This window comes from Dendrobates tinctorius, unplaced genomic scaffold (genome assembly GCF_039654945.1).
Source record: "Dendrobates tinctorius isolate UK_male_01 unplaced genomic scaffold, ASM3965494v1 ptg000043l, whole genome shotgun sequence".
Lineage (NCBI taxonomy): Eukaryota > Metazoa > Chordata > Amphibia > Anura > Dendrobatidae > Dendrobates > Dendrobates tinctorius.
This window is the reverse complement of record NW_027361711.1, coordinates 13246163-13272547: the sequence shown is the minus strand read 5'-3', so window position 1 is coordinate 13272547 and position 26385 is coordinate 13246163.

The window sequence follows — 26385 nt, the reverse complement described above, 5'->3', positions numbered from 1 at the left end:
CAAACGTTTTCTGTAAGTCTTCACAAGGTTGCCACACACTGTTGTTGGTATGTTGGCCCATTCCTCCATGCAGATCTCCTCTAGAGCAGTGATGTTTTTGGCTTTTCGCTTGGCAACACGGACTTTCAACTCCCTCCAAAGGTTTTCTATAGGGTTGAGATCTGGAGACTGGCTAGGCCACTCCAAGACCTTGAAATGCTTCTTACGAAGCCACTCCTTCGTTGCCCTGGCGGTGTGCTTTGGATCATTGTCATGTTGAAAGACCCAGCCACGTTTCATCATCAATGCCCTTGCTGATGGAAGGAGGTTTGCACTCAAAATCTCACTATACATGGCCCCATTCATTCTTTCATGTACCCGGATCAGTCGTCCTGGCCCCTTTGCAGAGAAACAGCCCCAAAGCATGATGTTTCCACCACCATGCTTTACAGTAGGTATGGTGTTTGATGGATGCAACTCAGTATTCTTTTTCCTCCAAACACGACAAGTTGTGTTTCTACCAAACAGTTCCAGTTTGGTTTCATCAGACCATAGGACATTCTCCCAAAACTCCTCTGGATCATCCAAATGCTCTCTAGCAAACTTCAGACGGGCCCGGACATGTACAGGCTTAAGCAGTGGGACACGTCTGGCACTGCAGGATCTGAGTCCATGGTGGCGTAGTGTGTTACTTATGGTAGGCCTTGTTACATTGGTCCCAGCTCTCTGCAGTTCATTCACTAGGTCCCCCCGCGTGGTTCTGGGATTTTTGCTCACCGTTCTTGTGATCATTCTGACCCCACGGGGTGGGATTTTGCGTGGAGCACCAGATCGAGGGAGATTATCAGTGGTCTTGTATGTCTTCCATTTTCTAATTATTGCTCCCACAGTTGATTTCTTCACTCCAAGCTGGTTGGCTATTGCAGATTCAGTCTTCCCAGCCTGGTGCAGGGCTACAATTTTGTTTCTGGTGTCCTTTGACAGCTCTTTGGTCTTCACCATAGTGGAGTTTGGAGTCAGACTGTTTGAGGGTGTGCACAGGTGTCTTTTTATACTGATAACAAGTTTAAACAGGTGCCATTACTACAGGTAATGAGTGGAGGAAAGAGGAGACTCTTAAAGAAGAAGTTACAGGTCTGTGAGAGCCAGAAATCTTGATTGCTTGTTTCTGACCAAATACTTATTTTCCACCATAATATGCAAATAAAATGAAAAAAAACAGACAATGTGATTTTCTGGATTTTTTTTTTCTCAGTTTGTCTCCCATAGTTGAGGTCTACCTATGATGTAAATTACAGACGCCTCTCATCTTTTTAAGTGGTGGAACTTGCACTATTGCTGACTGACTAAATACTTTTTTTCCCCACTGTATACTGTAGATGAATCTGCTGATGAATTCAACAGATAACGTCCAAGAGGCTGTCAGAAATTTATCCAATCCTGACTCCACCTTCTGAAGATATTTTATTTTTTCGGGTATATATGAATCCAGATACAAAGCACCCAGGAAAATCCATTCTTCTCCTGATGCGATTCCCGTCATCACATTAGCCAGAAAGTCTTCATAGATATCCACATCACCCACAGAAAACTTGGCTCACATCAAATATATATAAAAAAGAGATAAAGGTACCGTAAGTGAAATAAAATTAAAAACAATTAAAATTTGAAAAAGTCAACCAATGCCTTAGTAAGGCAAGAGATAAATATTATGCTAATACATAAAACTACATAAATAAACCAAATCCTCCAAAAAAGCTCCAAACTCCGAACTCTCATTAAGTCCTTGTGGACTTAAGATGCCCAATCTGTAAATCCATCTACATTCTAATCTGGCTAGATTTTTCCCCAGATCCCCTCCTCTGAAACCCAATGTAATGGTATAAATACCCCTGATTTTTAAAAGGTGCCTTGTAATTATGGTATCTCTTGAACTGTCTAGGTGAAGTTTTCAGAGTAGACTCATCTGTGACAACTTTAGCTTTTTCTATACACAATTTTTAGAGTCCTATGTCCCTCCCTTTCTTATTCGGCATCTATGTTATTTTTATTATTGTATTTTTATCATTATTTGTGATTTAATAAAAATTGATTTTGATATGCATGTCCAATTTAACTCCGTTCTTTCTGTGCTACACCTTGAGCAGGGATTTTGTGATGGTTAGGAGATGTTGTTGTTGTGTGAGAAGGCATTTGGTGAATTTATCTGAGACTGTTGCAAGGTTTTGATTACCTAAATTTCCCTCCTTCTTCTACTTTGGTCTTACCCCATCCTACACTGACGGGTGTTTACCTCTGCTGTTGTGTGAGTACATTTGCATGAGTGGTATTTTCCTTTAACCCTGTTTACATTACCTTCTTAGGCTGGTTTCACACTTGCGTTTTTTTGCGCTGTGTTTTTGCGCAAAAAAAGCATGCGTTTTTTCCCTATACTTAACATGGGTGCGCACAGACTTGCGTTTTTATGCGCATGCATTTTTTTGTAGTGTACGCCCGGGCGCACAAAATGCATCCTGTTGCATTTTTTGTGCGTCCGACCTGTCTAAAAAAAAGCATGCACACACAATGCGCACAAAATACACCCAAAAACACATTATAGTCTATGGGAGAACTGCGCACGTCAGCGCAAAAAAGCATGCTTTTTTTTAAAAAACCATGCACAAAAACACAAAAAACGCATAAAAACATATGATGCGTTTTTATGTGCATTTGCACTGCGCACGCAGCGCAAAAAAAACGCAAGTAAGTCTGGTTGGCGTATTAATGTACACTACTACTCCCCAATTCCCTTGGTGGAGGAAGGGTACAGACTGAGGCTGGATTCAGGAGCTAAGGAAAGGTACGTGTCACCAGCGTCTTCACCATCAGAAGTAGTTCAGGGAACAGGGTGAGCAATGGCACCCCTAGCATATGGAAAGGGAAGGAGCCCCTGGACTAGGGATACCTGACAAGAGAGTCATGACAAATATGCAGCAGCATTTTCTCCTGCAAATCCTAAACATGTGACATAGCCTTTTCCCTGTTCTGTGTCCCATCACCATTCATTATAAGTCCTTGATAGCATCATAATGAATTTGAGGGTTGGAGAAGACATTATCAGTTACTGAGCATTCTCTACCACCTCCCAATTCATTACATGTCCCTGATAGCATCTTCTCCCACCTTTCAATTCATTATAAAATGTACTATGCGCCTTACTGTTGGCAGCGGATTATTCAGGATACTCTCCAAGCATGTGACAGCAGAGCTTCTTCATTCAGGAACAATCAGGAACAATATATGATAAGCTTAAAAGATCAGGAATAAATCATTTGTGTGTCTCTATCTGTGCAGCATCTACATCAGGCTGCTTCTCTCATACACAGACACAGGAAAACAGGAAATACAGTCACATGCTCCCCCTGTGTGAGCCTCTTGGAGTTTTTTTTTACTTTAAAAACAGCATACATATCGAGCAACTAAACACTCATAGACAGGAATGGAGTTGTTGCACCAAGCATATTCCAACACTTACCCCCTCTTCTCCCACTACTGAATAAATTTTCAGTCCCTGATAGTGCCATAACGATCTGTAAGATGTTGAAGGACACTATCGGGGACTTAGCACCCTCCTTCACCACTTAATTCATTTTACATCCATATCTAACGTCCTCCTCCCCCTCCCTTATTCATAAGTCCATTTTAAGTCCCCCTTACTCCCATCCCAATTCCCCACCCCCAAAATTTTCCTCTCCCCCACCTCTTCATTGCTCTCCCCACCACAACTCAGGATTCTCTCCACCACCCCATCATTGTTCTTCCCCATGACATCTCAGTGTCCTCTCCACCAGCCCCATCATTGTTCTCCCCAAAACACATCAGTATCCTCTCCCCACCCTCATTATTGTTCTCCCCCACCCCACCTCAGTATCCTCTTCACCACCCCATCTTTGCTCTCCCTTACAACACCTAAGTATCCACTCCGCCACCTCAGTGTCCTTTCCTCGACCCTCATCATTGTGCTCCTACACCACATCTCATTGTTTTTCTCCCACACTCATCATTGCTCTTTCCCACCACATCTCAGTGTCGTCTCTTCCACCCTCATCATTGTTCTCCCCAACCACACCTCAGTGTCCTCTCCCCACACTCATCATTGTTCTCCCTCACCACACCTCAGTGTTCTCTCCCCACCTTCATCATTGTTCTCCCTCACCACACCTCAGTGTCCTCTACCCACCCTCATCATTGTTCTCCTCAGTGTATTGGATAAAAAATAAATAAAAAAACAGCAGCACTACTCACCTCCCCAACCATTCCCTCACAGCATCGTCAGTCATCTCGGCAACTTTCTCTCTGACACAGGCTTGCTGTCGTGATCAAGCCATGTGTGCCTGTGTCAGGGAGAAAACGCAGGGCAGGAAGCAGAGGATGTACCCTTGCAGCTCTGCTCCGCAGACTTATTCTGCCCACCACTTATTATAAGAATTGCCCTCAGTATTAGCTGCCCTGCACAGGTCCCCCTCTACTTCTGGGCCCAAGTTCAGCTGCACCGGCACTATGTCCGCCTCTGGTCTGATTAATCACATTCAGACAGTCTCAGCCCAGGAGCCAGATACTTTTTATGCCTTCTCACAGTCAGAACAGTGCAATGCCACACCGAGATGCAGGAAGCAAACCCTTCACATCACCAGGTAGCAGGCTGGCACTCCAAGGTAGCGTTATCATCAGCACAATCACATGATTTAAAAGAATCACTTCACTCACATTGTCAACAAGATACACTATTGCATCAAAGGGCAGTTGGTCGGCCCTCCAAAGTGACATCTTTATTATCCAATCAAATGTTGCTGATGGTCACGTGATTTGCATCGCTGACAACTTTGATAATATCGCAGACACGTCAGCAGTTTTTATACAAAAATGTGTCCCAATATACTGTGCAGCCTCAAATGAGGCACACTGCATTTTTTAGGCATGAATATAAATATGGAAGATCAAAGTTATTTCAATTTTGCCAGAATTTCCATGAATCAAGCAAAATGGACCCAGCCGGAAGCCATTTTTGTGCATATAAAAATACAAGGAAGAGATAAAAAAAAAATGCACACTACTTCAAAGCCCTCACCTTGTCCGAACAGCTGAATCTTGTTCATTCCCTTCCAGTCTTTGTTGAAAGGCCACCTATCTTCTTCATGTCATGAGTTTTGCCTTGTCTTTGATGATTCTGCGACCACTAGGCATTATGGCATCATCAAGACGCAACAGGATTCGAAGCCTGAAGAAGACTTGCAGTGTGTGAGTGAAGAATGGACAGATTCCTCTTTGACCTTACATTTATTATGACCTAGGGACGGGTCAGACCCCAGAGCATTTGACACATTTGATACTCATTGACTAAATTTGACGGAAGTACAGTGCGGAAATAAGTATTTGATCCCTTGCTGATTTTGTAAGTTTGCCCACTGACAAAGACATGAACAGTCTATAATTTTAAAGGTAGGTTAATTTTAACATTGAGAGATAGAATAAATTATATAAATTTAATTACATTTTGCAGTGAGAAATAAGTATTTGATCCCCTACCAACCATTAAGAATTCTGGCTCCTACAGACCAGTTAGACGCTTCTAATCAACTTGTTACCTACATTAAAGGCAGCTGTCTTACATAGTCACCTTTATAAAAGGACTCCTGTCCACAGACTGACTTAACCCCTTTCCGACATCAGGCATACATTTATGCCATTGTCGGACTCTCTCCCTTTGTGAGACTTCATCTGTTTTTATCAGCTGAATTGTGCCTGCAATCGCCGTGTATGGAATCGCGATACATCCGCGGCTATTAACCCATTATATAACGCTGACAGCGGCATTTAACAAGCACTTCCGGCAATCGCGCCGGAAATTCGCCCACTAGTGACACACGTTATGTGATTGCAGGTCACCGCTCCATTAGCATGACAGCCAAAGGTCTCCTGGAGACCTCCATGGTTGTCAGTGCCAGCTTGCTGCGAGCACCACCCAGTGGGCAGCGCTCTTAACAAATGAGTAATTTTGCTATATAGAGGCAATCTGATCATCGTCTCTATGTGGCAGCTTTTAGTCTCCTATGATGACTATTGAAGCATGGCAAAAGTAAAAAGAAAATTTAAAAAAATATATAAAAAAATAAATATAAAAGTTCAAATCACCCCCCTTTCACCCCATTCAAAATAAAACAATATAAAAAAAATTAAACATACACATATTTGGTATTACCGTGTTCAGAATTGCCCGATCTATCAATAAAAAAAGGATTGACCTGATTGCTAAACGGCGTAGCAAGAAAAAAGTGAAAGCGCCAAAATTACGTTTTTTTGTCGCCATGACATTGCATTAAAATGCAATAATGGGCAATCAAAAGACTGCATCTGCACCAAAATGGTATCATTAAAAACGTAAGCTTGTCACGCAAAAAATAAGCCTTCACCCAGCCCAAGATCATGAAAGATGGAGACACTATAGGTATCGGGAAATGGCACAGTTTTTTTTATAACAAATTTTGAATTTTTTTTTCACCACTTAAAAAAGAACCTAGACGTGTTTGGTGTCTATGAACTCGCAATGACCTGGAAAATCATAATGGGGGGTCAGTTTAGCATTTAATGAACCTAGTAAAAAAGCCAACCAAAAAACAAGTGTGGGATTGCACTTTTTTTGCAATTTCACCGCACTTAGAAGTTTTTTCCCATTTTCCAAGACACGATATGTTAAAACCAGTTGTGTCATTCAAAAACCAAAATTACCTCCAGGATTTAAAATTATAGACTGTTCATGTCTTTGTCAGTGGGCAAATTTACAAAATCAGCAAGGGATCAAATACTTATTTCCCCCTCCACTGAAGAATCTTTTGGCCAAATTTTGAGTGCAGTGCCGAGTGTGAATTTCAACATATTCAGTCATTATTATTACTAGCTAGCTCTAGTTTGGAAAAAAACAGCACCTGACTGAAAAGAACAGTTATTGTTTAATGGAATCGTATCTATATTTGTGCAATATGCTTTACTTGGAGCCTGTTCATTGGAAAGTTTCCATCTTGTGTACATTGTATGTAGAGTGCAGTAAATGGCTATGAGAATGCACTGTGCAGTGAATAGGGTTTTGTGTGTTATGCAAAGTACATAAGCTATGACGTGAAGAGAGCAGCTGTGAGTAGTATTCATTGTGTAATAATTATTGCACAGTGTTTCCTTACATAATTGACATCACAGAGACCTTTATTATTGTGTGACGGATGTCACAGTAGTCTATTTTGATCAGTAAATTTAAACTTTTCCAAACTTGATATTATGTTTATCATACACTTAAAGCATGTGGGTCGCCCTCACACCCAGGGTGTCGGGGTACTCTGTACCGGGCCCGCGGATCTCCACGAGTGGGGTTGTTGTCGTGGCAGCTATGACCCGGTCCGTGGCCCTGGGCACACATTGTAAATAGCCGAAATGTTCATTGAATGATTCGTGATGCCACCTGTGGTGTTCGGCAAGAAAGGTGTTAATCCGACGCTGCAAGCAGATCCTCTGGGACAGATGGTGTAGTGCAGCAATGATGCTGTGGCCCTCCACAGGTAGGGCAGTAGTCCCAGGGCAGTGTAGGTGAAGAGATAGGGGAGAGACGTAGATGGTGCAGTGTCAGGCACAGAGATGCAGCAGTGCTGAGGGTGTTGGCGCAGGAATAAGGCACATATGTTGACGGAATGTTGGAATGGAGTACTTCATCTTGCCTGGAAGTTGACTGAGCTCCGGACCCGGAGGACACCAGGGCATGTAGTTCCAAAGCTTTATTCACAGTCTGTTGTGCAAACAGGTGCCCGCATCCGTGCCGTGTCCTCCGGGTCAGGAGCTCAGTCAACTTCCAGGCAAGATGAAGTACTCCGTTCCAACACTCCGCCAACATACAGTATGTGCCTTTTCTGAACGTTTCCCTTTTGCGCCTATAGTGAAGTACTCTCAGTACTGAGTTACACTGGAGTTCCTTCTGTCAGATGTATGAACTTTACTTGTACGACAGACAGCTGTAGCCTGCTTCGGGGACCTTGCTACTGAGTCCCGGCTCACTCACGTTGCTGTTGTGCCCCCAAGTCTTCTGTGGGAATAAAGTGGTGACAACTTCTATTCCTCCGGTGTCTGCTGCAGGACCATTAGTATCCATACAACCTCGGGGACCGGACCCCGACCTTGCGCTGTGAACTTGGGAAGGGTTCTGCTCTAACCCTAATCCTCAGTCCTTCTCTTCTCCTTACGTTCTGTTCAAATCTATCTTTCTTATAAAGAGTCAGGCTTTCCATCAATGTCTCTTTCCTGTGACAGCAGACCCAGGTCACTGAGGTCCGCTGCAGCACTTCCCTCATCCATCCCTCTCCGAGGATCTTCTCTTTCCTTCTGACCCCGTCAGACTCACTAAATCCTAAACTCTTTCCAATCTTTTGGTGCAGACTAAGCTCCACCCACCTCCCAGCACTCTTCGTGTTCCAAGCAGGGAGCCACCAAAGGGTGCTTTGCTACACTACTATGTTGTGTGGGATGCAGGTGTTGGAGTGTGGTCAGGTGTCTCCACCTTACCTGAATGGTGGGGCACCACACCTCAGTACGAGGTGCAGTACCTCTGTGGCGACTGAACCCTCAGGGGCGCCACACATGTTAAGTGGTTTGCTACGCTGATATGAAATATCATGAAGACTCCTTTAAAGGGAATCTGTCACAAAGTTTTTCCAGAATAAAGTACAGCCACCACCTTTAAGGCCTCTTCTACAGCGTTCTAGTAAGCTGTATTTAAGTTCCTAATCCCCTCTGCACAGACAAATAAGAACTTTTGTTATACCCATAAATTGTGCTGTCTGGTCCGATGGTCATTTCTGATCTTGAATCGGCACCTACTCTCGCCGTCCTCCTTCTCTACTTCATGTTGATGACATGTCCTACATCATTCATAAAGTGTCTCCCTGCCCTTCTGAAGGCAGAGCAAATGACTGTTGTGCACATGCACCATGTAACAGTCCAGATTAACCCCCCACCCAGAGTATACCAAGGGTTAAAGTGGCCTAGGCCAGATTATTTCCCGGGTATATTCTGGCCTAGGCCAAACTATACCACGGAGTATAAATTGGGCTAGGCCAGTTTATACCCCTCTGGTCCAGAATATACCCTGGGTATATTCCTGCCTAGGCCAAACTATATCCCGGGTATAATCTGGCCTAGGCCACTTTAACCCCAGATATATTCTGGGCGGGGGGGTTATTCTGGACTGTTACACCGGCTTTATTTCCAGGTCTTTGCTGCTCTTAGGCCTATCCCGGCGCATGCAGATTACAGTATTTTGCTATGCCCTTGGCTAGGCAGAGAGAATTGCACTTGAGCAATGAACGCAACTGGGCGACACTGTGAGGATTCCCTCGACGCGTCTTTGCGACTCCCAATTCTTCCTCGATTTACAGGACATTACTATTTGTCCTCCTTAGAGTTGCAATTTCAACATTAAGGAGTGTAGATGTTGGTTGACAAAGTGCACCAACCCACCAGCAATTGTAAACTATAAAATGCATTAGCTTCGCACCTACGCTGGTCTATAATAGCCGAGCAGATTGATTAGTTGCAGTGGTCATGTGTGTGATATGCCTGTCAATACAGACATGAGGCAGTGGAGGAGAGGCAGCACGATATCCGAGGAGGATGAGTATAGCCGAGTTTGATATTTTTTACAGATGAAGCCCTATAGCTGAAAATAAAATTATTCCAGACATCCCCCTTTAAGCGTACTCATTAAAGCTAAGTTTTAAACAATCAGTCATTTGGTCTTCACTGTGTACAAAGCCAAAAAAAAGGAAGCACGACAGATATTTGCATCCCAGAGAAGAGCTGAACCTGGCACCAAAATATTCATTTATTCTACTGGCTAGTATAAAACATTTTTCAACCTACAATAAAACAACTCAATTCAAAGCAATCCTATGCTAAGTAAAATATTCCCTGAATGTAATATTTACAACCAGCCAATAAATAGTTGTATTATTGTGGCTGCCAGCATATAGGAGATTCGGAGTAATGTGCTCTGTTTTTGGCTATACACTAAAGTGAAATTTAATTATGAATAAGGTACATTGTAGTTAATTAAATATGATTTTTACTAATTAAAAATCCAAAACACCTTTCCATCCTCGGGGTATTTAAACTGAACCATTAATCCATTTACTCATAATCCTATTGTTGCTGATAATACACTAAGCTCCTGTGTGCAGGGATTGCTTACGTTGACTGCATGTACTTGTGTATCAATTAGTACGAGCCCAATTTATGTTATAGCCTCCCATTTTGAGAAAAAATAAATCAACAACACAGTAATTCACAAATTTATATTGCCTTATTTTCTTTTGTACCATGCCATCATGGACTTATAGTAGTCTGGAACGTACATGTTAATTTATGAAGAACATGAAAGATTTATTACCAAAAGTTACCTCCTGTACTTTTTTTAACACTCTGTGTCCCATTCACGAAGGTGTTTACTCTAGAATTGTAGTCTAAAACAGCACTAAGCTCAGAGCTGTGCAAAATTTTACAATTTTTAGCGTTTCTCTTCTGACCTGGTCAGCTTTGTCCAAGTGAGTGAAACTGGGGGAAACTCATCAACATTTATGTCGATTTGGTGGCGTAAATTATGCCAAAAAAGTACTTTATTTAATCCATGATTAGAATAGCATTTCTGGTGGGAGGCATATGTTAGTTGAAAAATGTGACAAATTAATTGTCATGCACTTCTGAATGAACTATATACAGGGGTTATATACAGCTTAACAACTGAGCTCTGCTAAAATTTGCAGCAGAGAAAATTGTGATTCTATCATAACTGCTCTGCCCAGTAAACTAAGCGATACATTACTGAAATTAGGGTCACAGTTCCTACCATACAATGCTGTTAAATTACATTGCAAACACCTGCTGACAGATTCCCTTTAAGACTGGCATACAAAAAGCTGCTAGTCTTAATGAATTGGGCCCTAACTAATAGAGCTAGTGCCCTTTCACACGGCATTTTTGCCTACATTCATTACTCCCATTGTGGCTTACATCCGGATCCTCCCTTGCAAAACAGCATTCTGGCGGATACTCTGACGGAGCCATAAACTATAATGTTGCTGACAGAGTGAACATGTGTTCTAACATGCATCATTTTCAGGCATATACAGGGTGGGCCATTTATATGGATACACCTAAATAAAATGGGAATGGTCGGTGATATTAACTTCCTGTTTGTGGCACATTAGTATATGGGAGGGGGGAAACTTTTCAAGATGGGTGGTAACTATGGTGGCCATTTTGAAGTCGGCCATTTTGGATCCAACTTTATTTTTTCCAATGGGAAGAGGGTCATGTGACACATCAAACTTATTCAGAATTTCACAAGAAAAACAATGGTGTGCTTTGTTTTAGCGTAGCTTTATTCTTTCATGAGTTATTTACAAGTTTATGACCACTTATAAAATGTTTTCAAAGTGCTGCCCATTGTGTTGGATTGTCAATTCAACCCTCTTCTTCCACTCTTGACACATTGATAGCAACACCACAAAAGTCATGCCAGTCTAAGGGGTTCAGATTCCTTGTAGGAATGCTCGGACCTGACACCCATAATGTGGTGGTGCACCATCTTGCTGTAAAAACTCAGGGAATGTGCCATCTTCAGTGCATAAAGAGGGCAACACATCATGTAGCAATTTCAGCTATCCAGTACCATTGAGATTTCCATTGATGAAGAATGGCACCATTATCTTTGTACCCCATTTATCACACCATACCATCAATTATGGGTGTCAGGTCCGAGCATTCCTACATGAACAGTTTCCTGGAAAGTGGATTGATCATCATGGGACAGTTGAATGGCCACCAAGGTCTCCCGATTTGACCTCTTTAGACTTTTATCTTTGGGGCCATCTGAAGGCAATTGTCTAAGCTGTGAAGACATGAGATGTGCAGCATCTCAGGATACTGGAAGCCTGTTCTAGCATCTCTTCTGCGGTGTTGCTATCAGTGTGTCAAGAGTGGGAGAAGAGGGTTGCATTGACAATCCAACACAATGGGCAGCACTTTGAACACATTTTATAAGTGGTCTTAAACTTGTAAGTAACTCATGAAAGAATAAAATTACGTTAAAACCAAGCACACCATTGTTTTTCTTGTGAAATTCTCAATCAGTTTGTTGTGTCACATGACCCTTTTCCCATTGAAAAAAAATAAAGCTAGATCCAAAATGGCTGACTTCAAAATGGCCACCATGGTCACCACCCATCTTGAAAAGTTTCCCCCCCCCCGTATACTAATATGCCACAAGGAGGAAGTTGATATCACCAATCATTCCCATTTTATTTAGGTGTATGCATATAAATGGCCCACCCTAAACATCTACTGGAGGTGGACATCTAGATGTAGTATACTGCGGGACCAACAGAAGTGGGCAAAAACACTTCATAAAAGGTCCCTAAAGCTCCATGACTCACCTTGTTTAGTTAAGCACTGGCAACCTGTGAAACTCACAACAATTCCCCACTCAAGAAAACTCTTAGCATAGCAAAATTCTGGCTATCTGTAGTCATAACTAAGGGAAATACATAGTTTTTAAATTCAATAAGAAATTAATTTTGAAGTTTTATGAGAAACACCATGTACAGAACATCCTAGAAGTTCAAATTGGATCCAAGAAGGCTGATGCATAGCTTTTACTGGAACTACTGTGCCTCTGTGAGTCTCTGGGAGACAACCCCATGCTACTGTCTATTCTGTCTAGTGATACCAGACCCCCTCACTAGAGTAGCTTGCACTATGTTCATCACAGACGTGACTACAGACATTAGCTGCTCACAGAGTTTTCCAGGCTCTTTAATACTCAAAGGTGTCTCCCAGCCCATCAACTTGCTCCTGAGGAGCAGACCTCAGATCTTCCTATTTGGCTTCTTGGAAGCTGAACTTAAACCTTCTTAATAGAGATGAGAAAACCTTTCAAGGTTCGCTTCAGTTCAGATTGGCAAATGTCCCGATCTGAACCGAACAGTTCGCCGAACATATTCAAACCTAATTGAATTCAATGTTAGGCAAAACCCAAATACATATACAACACCTTCAAGGGCGCTAAAAAGCTGCAAAACAGCTCAAATTAGGTGCAAACACAAGGAAAAGTGGCATCAATTGACACAGAGTACAAATAGTATAATTGTGCCGCATGGATGCATATTATAGGACCTGGAACACAACATGGACCAGCATTTGTAGCTTAAACATTGATTGGTAACAGGTGGATGAGTGAAAGGTGTAGGCCTGGAGGTCTGAGAGTCCTACCAAACTGAGACAACACACATGAAGGAGACCCAACTTGGAATCCAAACATTTTCAAAAATTAGGGGCAGACACCTGGAATGTAGTGAAACCTCCACCAGGGGGAGCTGGTGAGGGAAGAGAGGTTACACACTAAGAGCAGCAACCCTGAGCAACAGCACATGCGCCACAGGTAACGAGTGAGAATAGTCAGACGAACCGAGTCAGAAACTAGCAGGAGCAGATGTACCAGAAGGAGCAGCAATACACGTAGTCAAAATACCAAGCCGAGAGTCAGAAAGCCAGAACATGAGCACGGGGTCCAAAACGTGAGACGAAATATGTGGTCTGGGTACAAGCCGGGGAGTCAGATGCCAGAGAGGGAACATAACAGCAGAGATGAATACCAAGAGATGAGGTCAGAAATCAGTCAGGGTCATACACGTGAATATCAGTCAGAGGCAGGAGGATCACCAAGGTACAAGGGTCAGAGGCTCTAAACTGGAAGCTTGAGCTATCACTAACCCTGGTCAGCAGGCTGTGAGAGACTGAAATAGCCCAGCTAGCTCCAGAACGAGGCTGAGGAGATTAACTCCCGCATGACCAGTCCGGAGTGAAGACAGCAGAAAATAAACTCCGGACTGGACCATGACATGGAAAAGTGTGATCAATTGACTCACTGTATAAATTTTATAATGTCATAGCAGCAGTCAGGCAAGGGCCATGCATAAGGTATCAGGGTCTGGGCCAGAATTTACAGCTTTGAATTTAAGCTCAAATTAAGAGGTGGGTGTAGGCCTGCTGTGCTGGCAACCCCGATACCTCATGCAACAGCTCAAACTGCTTTTCTGCTCAGTCACACTCAGGTGCCACAAATCTTAGTTTCATAGACTATTATTGGTAGAAAAATGTAAGGATAGTAACACAAGTAGTTGACTGATCAATTGACCCACAGTAGAAATTTGATAATGGCACAGCAGCAGTCAGCCAAGGACCATGCGTGAGGTATCAAAGTCTGGGCCAGTATTTAAAGTTTTGAATTAAGATGAGGTGGGTGAGGGACCAGTGTAAGCCTGTGGGTCTGAGAACCCTGATACCTCATGCAACAGCTCAAACTGCATTTCTGCTCAGCCACACTCAGGTGCCACAAACATTAGTTTCATAGACTAATATTGGTAGAAAAATGTAAGGATAGTAACACAGGTAGTTGACTGATTAATTCAACCACAGTAGAAATTTTAGAATGGCACAGCAGCAGTCAGCCATGGGCCATGCATGGTATCAGGGTCAGAGCCAGCATTTAGGCTAGTTTCACACTAGCTTATTTTCCACGCAGTGCTCGGCGCCGCTAAGCCATGCCCTCTGCCGGCTCCCTGCCCGCCCCATCCCGTCATCGCCGCCTTCTATCGCACATGGCTGCATGCGATCTGCGCACCCTATCTTTAGCATAGGGTGTGCAGATCGTGCACTGGCCATGCGCTAGTAGGATTTTAGCATGTGCTGCGCACTTTTGAAGGTGCGCCGGTGTGCGCCGAGCGCAGCATGTTGCATTTTGGCGCTCACGGCGCACCTTCAAAAGTGCGCAGCGCACGCTAAAATCTTACTAGCGCACGGCCAGCGCACGATCTGCGCACCCTATGCTAAAGATAGGGTGCGCAGATCGCATGCAGCCATGTGCGATAGTAGGCGGCGATGACCGGATGGGGCGGGCAGGGAGCCAGCAGGGGGCGTGGCTTAGTGGCGCCGAGCGCTGCGTGGAAAATAAGCTAGTGTGAAACTAGCCTTAGAGCTTTGAATTCAAGTTTAAATTAAGATGAGGTGAAAGAGGGATTGGTGTATGCCTGCTGTTCTGGGAGCCCTGATACCTCATGCAACAGCTTAACCCTGCTATTCTGTTCGTTACCACTATACACTTGTTATGTACCGGTCATTTTTGACCGTACGTAATAAAGTCTTGATTTTTAGCTAATTTAAGTGTTTTAATTGTATATTTTTTGCAGTATTATATTGTATGTGAACCTGGTTGTTTATAAACAAATGAAAAATGGAAAGAAAAACTTACTTTTTATTTTTTTTGTGTCAAAACATTTAACATGGCTTTATTGGAATATTTATGCATATTGCATATTTGCACATAATACAATGAGAGAACAAACTATTACCAGTTTTACAACAATAAACACAATTAGGGCCCCATCACACATTGAGAAATCCACTGCGATTGTGATGCTGGAGCGTCGCAAACAAGACCATCCATATAAGCAGGCACGCATTCTATCAATTGCTTCTTTACACTCTACCATCTAATCAAAAGAATTGAATATTTTAACAATAAAAAAATAGTTTATCTGCTACATACCTGTAACGATGATCCTTCAGAACTCTGTTGTCTGTATATGTCCTCTCTGCTCTCTCCAGCTGGACTGAAAATGAAACTGGATAGACTACTATGGCAATTGTCTACTGATAAGATAAAATAAAATCCCCCCCACCCTTTAGGATAAGAGCTCAGAGTAAAGCAAACACACTTTTCAGACAGAATTTATTAGTACTCTTTCAGGTCAGCATTTCACAGAAATTAGATCAGGGAACACAAGTAAAAAAAAGAGAATATGTTCATTTACAATATGAAATATTGAGAACAGAATTGAACTATTTTACATGAACAGCAGGGTAAAAATATTTGGCACATAACTATACTGGAAAGTAATCCATCAGCAGTATTGTAATGAGAAAATGTATGTATGTGTAAATCTGCATGGACCAAAAGGACCAAATAAATTGATAAATAGTAGTAGATGTAATATATAGTCCAAAATGAGATTATAGCTCCTTTATTTTACTCATAAAATGGCTGGAGATCACTATAAAAGGCTATCTGTCATTTTTGACCGAACAGTACAAATGTATAAAAAATTGTGGAGCAAAAAGTAAACAAAAAAAAAAAGTACCCATAGTAAGAACCCCTCAAATGAGGAAAAGTCAATCAGCCACAAGTTTCAGAACCGCATCTTGAATATTTTAAAAAATCTTAAAGTTCAAAATCGGTCGTTTTTGACCGAACATAACAGCAGGGTTAAACTGCTTTTCTGCTCAGCTACACTCAGGTGGCACAAATATCACCTTCATAGACTACTATTGTTAAAAACATTTATGGCTCTTTCACACATCCTGATATTTCTGGTAGTGGAAAAACCAGTACCGGACATATTCGGATCACATGTCTATGTGTACATGTATGTAAGACGTGTGGCAACTGTGTGACGCCCATGTGCCACAAGTGTATCACACATACTGTTGCCTAGGAATCAGTGGTAATGTTCTCCCCATTCCCTGACGCCGGGGGCTCAAGACAGCTCACATAATTTTCTCCTGCTTGAGAGTTGTATTGAACTGTTAACAGGGAGAGCAGGCGGCCGCTGAGGGGACTATTCATCAGGGGCCGCCTGTGCTATAAATAGATAAATAAAAAAAATTGCTGGGGTACCCCTGTATTTCTGATAACCAGGCAGGGCAAAACTGACAGCTAGGGGCTGAAACCCTCAGCTGTTAGAGTTAGCAAGGCTGGTTATCAAGAATAGAGGGGTCCCCACAGCGTATTTTTAATTATTTAAATAAATGATTTAAAAAAACAGCCAATCTAAAACAGAAAACTGGGGGCTGGTATTCTCAGACTGGTAGGGGGCTATGGATTTTGGTCCCCCCTAGCCTAAAAATAACAGAACACAGCTGTCCCAGAAAAGGCACATCTATTAGATGCGTCAATTCTGGCACTTTGCCAAGCTCTTCCTACTTGCCCTGTGCCGGTTGCAAGAGGGGTTCATATTTGTGGGGTTGATGTCATCTTTGTATTGTCCCGTGACATCAAGCACACGGCATAGTAATTGAGAAGAGACTATAAGACACTTATCCATTTCTAATCCTATAGTTAATTTGTAAATAAATACACAGCCGGAATAAAGTCCTTTATTTGAAATAAAAAGAAATCACAGTTTTCCTTTTCTTTTAAAAAATAACACACAAAGTCTATAATTGCGATGCACACTGTATGCCTAAATGCTGTCTTGGGGAAAACCACTTTTAATATTGTCTACAAGCATGTTTAGATACTCCAGCATGCATGAGTCCCTTTACAGGGTGGAAGCATCTGGCAAAATTTACTCTTGCACCATGGATCTAACACCGTGGCAACCCAGTAGTCAGAAAAATTTCTAACCTTAAGAATGAGGGCATCATGTTGCATAGAGTGCAGTAACATGGTACACTCTGTGACAGGCGCTTCCATGAGGTCCAAGTCCATGATGTGTTGGTGGCGAGGTAACACTCAAGCTTGCTTCCTCCGTCCTCTGCCGCTAATCGCAGAAGCAAAGAGGGGATTATTATCCTCTTCCTCTCCTGATTGTTGCACACCTATCACCTCTTCCACCTTTCTTCCTCTATTTGTTCCTCGGCTACTGCACCTTCACTAACAGTTTGTCTGGTACCTTGAGACCCCTTCAATTTCTGTGCAACGACAATCCAGAATGTAGAAATATTGTTGTCCCTTCTGCATCATTCTCTGCTTTCGCCTTTTCCTCTGGGGCCACCACCTCCTCCCATACACTATTCAAAGTGTGCTCCATCATGTAGACCGTAATAGTGATGCTGATGAAAGCATCGTCAGTGCTAACCACCTTAGTAGCCCTTTCAAAACGGTGCAGAAGTCCTTCATCTGTGCCCACTCCGTTAGTGTGATTTGTGCCACGTCCGTATTGCATTGCAAAAGGACATACTACACCAGGGACTTCAGCAGTCGCTGCAACATGTGCAGAGTGGAATTCCACAGTGTCAGCACATAACATATCAAATGGTTAACCAGTAGGCTAAAAGACCTCAGTAGCGATGCAAGTCAATGATCTGTGGGATGCAAATGGTGGAAATGAGCACACAGAGACCGTGCATTCTGCAGCAGCGCATCCAGACTTGGATAGTGGCAAAGAATTTTCTGTACCACCAAGTTGAGGACATGACTATGCAAGGCATATGTGTGAGGTTGCCCCAGCATTTGGCCGCCACCAGATTTATACTGTTATCGCACATGACCTTCCTTGGCTGCAGGTTCAGTGGAGACAGCCATTGCTCAAACTCTGCCTGGATAACTCTCCACAGCCACTGAGTTGTGTGGCTGCAATCTTCAAGTCACAGTAATTTAAAAACTACATGATTGCAGTGAGCCCTGGCTGCGCAGTATGGAGGTGGAGGGGATTCCCTCTGCACTGCTGAAACACATGTTTCATTAAGGGAGATGTTGAGGGCAAAAGTAAAGACCCTAGAGGAGGTGGAGGAGGCAGAAGTAGTAGAGGAAATGTTAGATGCAAAGATTTGTCCTGCAAGCCGTGGGGATTACAAGACTTGTGGAGTAGCCCCTTTCCAACCTCCCCCACAGCCACCAAAGTAACCCAGTGCCCAGTCCGCAAGATGTTAAATGCACCGTGGTAGACATAGATTTTTTTCAAAGACTGGGTAATGTTGCTTGCATCATGTTGGTGTAGCGCAGGCAAAGCTTTCTTAGAGCAGTAATGGCAACTGGGCAAGTGGTACTGGGGGACTGTGATGCTATCAGCTTTTGGAAACTGTCTGTATCCTACAGGTGGAAAGGCAGCATTTCCGTGGCCAACAAATTGGAGATGATAGAAGTTCAAGCTGTTAGCTTTGTCATATGTAGGAGGAAACATTCTTTTACGTCAGCAAAATTGCGGGACCGAGGGCTGGCTGATAGGCTGAGAGAGGGTGTTGTAGGGTATACATGACAAACTGCTGAACTGGGAGTAAGGTGCAGGCAGAGATGTTATGGTGGATTGAGAAAGTTGTGGTGTGCTCGGTGAAACAAAAATAGCAGGCATCTCGACTTCCATAACAGCTGAAGGGCTCTCACTCACTCCTACTGTAGGGGGTAAACAAGTGGAGGATTTTCAGCTGGAGACCTGTGTGAGAACACTTGTTATGGTGATGGGAGAGAAAGAAGAAGCAGATGAAGTTGTTGGGATTGACAGTGGTTGGCGAGGCCCGCTAGTCCACATTTTAGCACAGTGAGATTTCTTGACTAACACATGTTGAAAGCGCATGTACCGGTTCATGTATGTCGTAGTCAATTTATTGCAATTTTTTCCTTTACAGAGTTGTTTTTTGCAAAGTTGGCAGACAACATGAGTTGGGTCATCCTTTGCGATGACAAAATAGGCCCAGTCTAGGTAACCCTTGCTGCACCTGGGAACTGCAGACTCCTAACCAGGGCTAGCCACAGCCACAGTGGAAAAGTTTCTATGGAAAAGAGAAAAAATAGCAGACCACTATATCCCTCACCTATGTGCCAAAATCCATAATGTCCCACAATGATTCAGATCACATTGTGCGTGAAACGGCTGCCATTTCCAGAAGTCCCCCGCTATCCTCTCACTTACTGTAACCTGTTATTCTATGATTGAATAAAGAAAACTTTTAATCAGAGAGTGAGTGCTACTTTTTCTTCTATTGCTGTACATTGGAATCACTTGAAGATCAGTCACATCAGGTGAAGGACTGCTCTACCTAGCAGCTGCCGACACACTGACAGGAGCGTGTAATTGCTCTTGCAGTCTGTAGCGCTGAGCTGAGAAAATTCACCTGAGTTCATCAGCTGATGACCTCCTGTATTCTCACTGAGGGTGCTGCTGTGTGAGAACTTTCTCATGCAGCGGTGGTGCCATAGATAGAAGGAATGCATTGAAATGCTCACTTACGCATGTGGCTATGCCCACCATGTGTGAAGTGAGCCCTTCATGTGCGGATGGTACCCAGGGCCTGGAGGAGAGGAGGCACTGGGTACCATAATCCTGTAAAAAAATAGAATAAAAATAAAAAATCAGGATATACTCACCTTCTGATGGCCCCCGGAGTCTTTCCTGCCTCTCACCACGCTCCTGACATCTTCCGGTCCCAGTAATGCTTTGCGCGAATGACCGCTGATGACGTCGCACTCTCGCTAGCATCACGTCATCTCAGGTCCTTCGTGCAAAGCATTACTGGGACCGGAAGATGCCGGGAGCACCGCAGAGCAGATCGGGGGCCGTCGGAAGGTGAGAATAACAATATTTTTTTATTTTTATTTTTTTATTTTAACATCCTATCAACACATTTCCAAGCGATGCTAATCCGCAAGCGAAAAACGCTTACAAAACACTTATTGCAAATTCGCATGCGTTTTACCAGCGGCAGGAGTGCGGAAATTTCCGCAGCATTTCTGCATCGTGGGTAGATAGCCTTAAAAACCTTCCCTCTAGGCTAACACATCAAAATAGAGCACCAACTGTCTGTAATTGGCTACTTATGCCAGTACAACTGAAATATAGTGGAAGAACCTGACAGATCAAAAATAATTAAATTGAAATGATCTCACCCAGTTTAGGTACAAACTAGGCATCTGGCAGCTCTTTTCAAACACTCATGTGGAGCTATGGGCATCCAGCTCTCGCATGAGCCAAAGACTATGACTGGAGGTAGCCTTTTTATGCTGGTCACAGCTGCTGGCTCACACGGTCATCTGAAAGCATGGGAACTGCAGCTCTCTGCTCGATGTTAATGATCTTACCACCGATCAGAGCCCATATTTACTGCACTGTCATGCAGATGACAGCGTGGATGTTTGGACCTCCATTCATCTCACTGGAGTCTGTGTTCGGGTTCGGGTACCATTCTGGTACCTGAACACCAAACTTTTTTTAGATGTACGGCCAAACCTGCTGGACCCAAACATCCAAGGGTTCACCCATCGCTACTCACCACTCCTCGGCTCTCCCTGTTCCATTGCCAATACCCCAGGTCTTCTAACTTCTTATTTATTCCTGGTGATTAGGTTTTCCATTCACTATGCAAGATGCAAGATGTGACTCAATTCTCAAGATACAAGTGGAACACACACCTATCATACATGGCATTAATTTCTTAGATGAGAATTCCCCCTTAAAGGGAACCTGGCAGCTGGATTGGAGATTGGATAGACAGTGTCAGGTTGGCGCTGTTATACTGATTAAAAATGATACCTTGGTCAATGAAATCCAACTTGTTGTTGTTTAATCTTTGTTTTAAGTTTTGAGTTAACTGGAACTTGAAAGCAGGATCGTGCTAAGTAACCTGCAGACAGTGTCAGGTTGGTGAGCTTATACTGAATAAAATTATACCTTGGCTGAACAAATCTGTCTTGTGATTATTGTTTAATATTTACTTTCAGTGCTCTGAGGTGGCCGGTGGCCTGTGGGGGAGGGTCTTCATATGGTTCTCTGATTAACTATTCATAATGAAGACTGCTGACAGGTCACTGATCCCTCAGTGACCTGCCCCCTGACAGTGTCTTAAAGTTACTGTGCACAATCCTGCTGACAGGTTCCCTTTAATTCAAATTTGACCACTCAAATTTATATGCCTTGAATTTCAATACTGCAAAGCGAATAACTGCCATGAAAATAGTTTTATAACATTTGGGGGGTTCTTTAGAACCACTTTTAAATGCAAACATAGCATTAGTAATGTCCATGTGAGAATATTGTCTGGCTCGGTTAAAGTGAGTGGTAACTGGAGATAAATAACAGGCTATCTTAACAACACAAAGCAGTATCTGATTTGTTAGGGTACTTAAATTGTAAAGACTGATAGAAAATTATCCCTTTTGGGGGTCAGATATTTGCCTTGTTGATGATTATATACAAGTAGTAAAAATGGAAGAAGCCGTGGGTTTTTGCATACAGGGTGGCACACAAATTATCTGTGTTTGAGGAATTTCATTAGCTATTTTCTTTGCTAAATGAGGAAGCTAAAGCATTTTTACAAGGCGTCCAAAAGATTTCCCTTTGTTTAGGGCGCAAAGATATTTGTGCTGTTTTAACATTTGGGAGGAAAATGGGGTGCGTCTTATAATCTGAATGAAGCTTACTGGGCAGTGGGCAGTGGTCGAGGCAGGCTCAATGACGAGCAGAGAACTCAATCTGCAATGCCTGTGGAAGCAATTTTCCTGATGGCCAACGCCGAGAAATCAATGGACTCTGCTACTGCCTTGGACATTTTCTTGCAGCCCAGGACCTGCAGCCATACACCACTGAGACCCACTTCCTTCCAGCCAGGGGCATGCAGCATCATCCACTCCTGTCACTGATCCTGCAGCAGCAACCCTGCCTCCTGTGACCTCACTCCACTAAAAACCCCCCACCCCAGGTAAGCTACCATAAATATGGACTATAATATGGATGTCCATTTTGTTGAAAACTTTTTTTTTTATTTACATCCCGAAAATTTGGGGTGCATCTTATGGTCTGACGTATCTTATAGTCCACAAAATATGGTGTAGGCCCTCCTGTGACATGATCTAAAAAATAAAGCAAAATTAGAAAAAAGGAAAGAAAATATATTTACAGTTGTGTGAAAACATTTTTTCCCCCGCCTGATTTTGTATTCATTGCATGTTTGTCACTCTTAAATGTTTCAGATTACTAACCAAATTGAAAAATTAGGCAAAGATAACATAAGTAAACACAAAATGCAGTTTTTAAATGAAGGTATTTATTATTATTAAGGGAAAGAGAAATCCAAACCTACAGGGCCCTGTATGAAAAAGTGATTGCCCCCCCTTAAAACATAAATTAACTGTGGTTTATTACATCTTTGAGTTCAAATTCCTTTGCCAAACCCAGGCCTGATTTTCTCAATCAAGAAATCACTTAAATAGAACCTGCTTGACAAAGTGAAGTAGACCAAAAGATAATTAAAAGCTAGACATCATACAGTGATCCTTCCTAGGAGTGTCTGACCAAAAAAAATTACCCCAAGAGTACAGTGATGACTCATGCAAGAAGTCACAAAAGACCCCACAACAGCATCCAAAGAACTGCAGGGCCTCACTTGCTTTAGTTAAAGTCAGCGTTTATGATTCCATAATAAGAAAGAGACTGGGCAAAAATGACCTGCATGGCAGAGATCCAAGATGAAAACCACTGTTGAGCAATAAGAATATAAAGGCTCTTCTCAGTTTTACCAGAAGCATATTGATGATCCCCGAGACTTTTGGGAGAATACTCTGTGGCCTGACAAAACAAAAGTTGAACTTTTTGAAAGATGTATGTCCCATTACATCTGGCATAGAACAGATCAGAAAAGGAGCATCATGACAATAGTAAAGTATGAAGGTAGTAAAGTGATGTTCTGGGACTGTTTTGCTGGTTCAGGACCTGGAAGACTTGCTATAGTAAATGGAACCTTGAATTCTGCTGTCTAACAAAAATCCTGAAGAAGAATTCCTGCCATCTGTTTGTGACCTCAAGCTGAAGTGCACTTGTGTTTTGCAGCAGTAAAATGATCCAAAACACACCAGCAAGTCCACCTCTGATTTGCTTAAGAAAAACAAAATTAAGACTTTGAAGTGGCCTAGTCAAAGTCCTTACGTTGATTCAATTGAGATGCTGTGGCATGACCTTAAAAAGGCGGTTCATGCTCGGAAACACTCCAATGTGACTGAATTACACCAATTCTGCAAAGACGAGTAGGCCAAAAATTCCTCCAGAAAGTTGTAAAGACTCATTGCTAGAGTTGAGCGACTTTTGTTTTTTTAGGGTCGCGTTTCGTTTCGTGAAACCCGACTTTTCCAAAAGTCGGGTCGAGCAAGATCGTCCGATTATAGGGAAAAGTCGGGGTCGTCCCGAAACACGAAACCCAATGTAAGTCAATGGGGAATAAAAGTCGGCAGTGAGAGGAGGACAGGAAACACACCTACAGTGCCCATTTGAATGCCAAAAGCATCAATTCTTCTTACTTAAGCTTGTCAACCTTAATTAACTTCATAATACAAGTTACGCACTGAAAAATGGGGGTTATTTGGCTAAAGTTGTGGGGGGGAGGGCTGGCTGCAGGTTTTCATGTGCCCTGGGCGAAAGAGCGCCCCTTTAACACATACCACAACTCATCATGCTCCGATACGGCAGAGAAATAGCGGTATAGTACAATGAAAAATACCTCACTTTTTACATCTCATGACGAGGCCCATCTATTTCTCCATACAGAATCATTGGTCCCATATAATGTTTGAAACAGTATATGATGAGCTCCACATAATGCTACAGTATATGTTGGTCCCCATGGATGAAGCTCCACTGTCTTATGGGCCCAAATAATGCTCCAAACATAATGGGCCCCATTTCTAATGCTCTAGTGTATAATGGGCCCTGTAAATGCTGCTCCAGTGTCTGATGTCCACCTTTGGAATGTTCCAGTGTATGGTGGGCCCCATCTATCATTCTCCAGAGTATAGTGCTCCCCAAAAATTGCTGTCCCAACATTGAAAACAATCAAATAAGTCTCCTCGCTAGGGAATCCCTGTACTTGTCTGGACTCCTCGTCGTCCCCATCTTTCATCTCACTGCACAGTATTTCAACTTTGCAAGTGCTGTGATCCTGGGCAAGCAGGGGGGGCCCACTCGTTGGCGACGGCACTGGCACAGGGCCCCTGATAGTACGGTGGTGTGTCTGATGGCGGGTGGGCTGAACCTGCACTTTCATCTGCAGCTTCCTCTTTGTCACCGTGTAAGATGGAACTGTATATGGGAAGGGTACCCTTAGTTTCATCAGGGTCAGATTCAGGTCGTGTAGCGTGCGAGGGGAATGTAGTGGTCTGGGTCAATGTACCAGCAGATTCATCGAGCAGTGGCTGGGCATCAGTGCACTTGTGTCGCCCCCAGGAGTACGGTCGCCACAGTGGCATTACCTTCTTCCTAGGGAGTGTGATGTCATGCTTGGGAGCAACAAAGGATCTCTCTAGCAGGTTAACTGATTGGGCGGCGTTATTCCCACGAGTCATGACCCTCCAAACAGCGTTCATGAAGGCAAAGTGTTTGTTTTATGTGGGCAGTATGGTTGCAAAGCTGAACCTTAAAGGAATGTCCAGAAGGGCACCACCAGGAGTGGAGCCTACGGTTAAATTCGACTCCACCTGGGAAACCTCAACCATGCCAGCTACAGAACAGATGCACACATTGCAAGCTTAATTCCGTTAACGAACGAGACTCCGTCATGCCCCGCGGTCCGAGTCCGGCTTACTAGAGGGACACGTGAGGCTCTGGCACATGAGATTGGCCAATAACTGGTGTGTCATGCCCTTACATGTCTGTGGCTGCATGTGCGCTACACTGAAAAGGCCAGCGTTTGTCGCTTACAGGTGCAGATAACCCGCTGAACAACGTTAGTGATGGGGATCACTGATTACAATTATTACCCGCGAACAATGATTTCCCAGTAAGTGCAGGTCAACCGCAGTTCCGGAATTAGGCCTAACCGTCATTCCTGAAAAAATGAAAAACTTACGTGTGCAAACCACAGGTGCTGTAGCTTGCTTAACAGCTCGCCAGCCGTTCTCACGCCCAGTATGGATTACACGTGATTGCACAAAGGTGAGAAAGGGTACCGTATCCCCAGATAACATGTATGGATAGCGTTCACATTCAAAATATATGTCTATACATCAGGAGGCAGGCTCAGACGGTGTTAGGCCCAATATGGATTGCACGTGATTGCACAAAGGTTAGAAAGGGTACCGTTTCCCCGTATAACATGTATGGATAGCATACACATTCAAAATATATGTCTCAGGAGGCAGGCTCAGACGGTGTTAGGCCCAGTATGGATTGCACGTGATTGCACAAAGGTGAGAAAGGGTACCGTATCCCCAGATAACATGTATGGATAGCGTACACATTCAAAATATATGTCTATACATCAGGAGGCAGGCTCAGACGGTGTTAGGCCCAGTATGGATTGCACGTGATTGCACAAAGGTTAGAAAGGGTACCGTTTCCCCGGATAACATGTATGGATAGCGTACACATTCAAAATATATTTCTCAGGAGGCAGGCTCAGACGGTGTTAGGCCCAGTATGGATTGCACGTGATTGCACAAAGGTTAGAAAGGGTACCGTTTCCCCGGATAACATGTATGGATAGCGTACACATTCAAAATATATGTCTATACATCAGGAGGCAGGCTCAGACGGTGTTAGGCCCAGTATGGATTGCACGTGATTGCACAAAAGTTAGAAA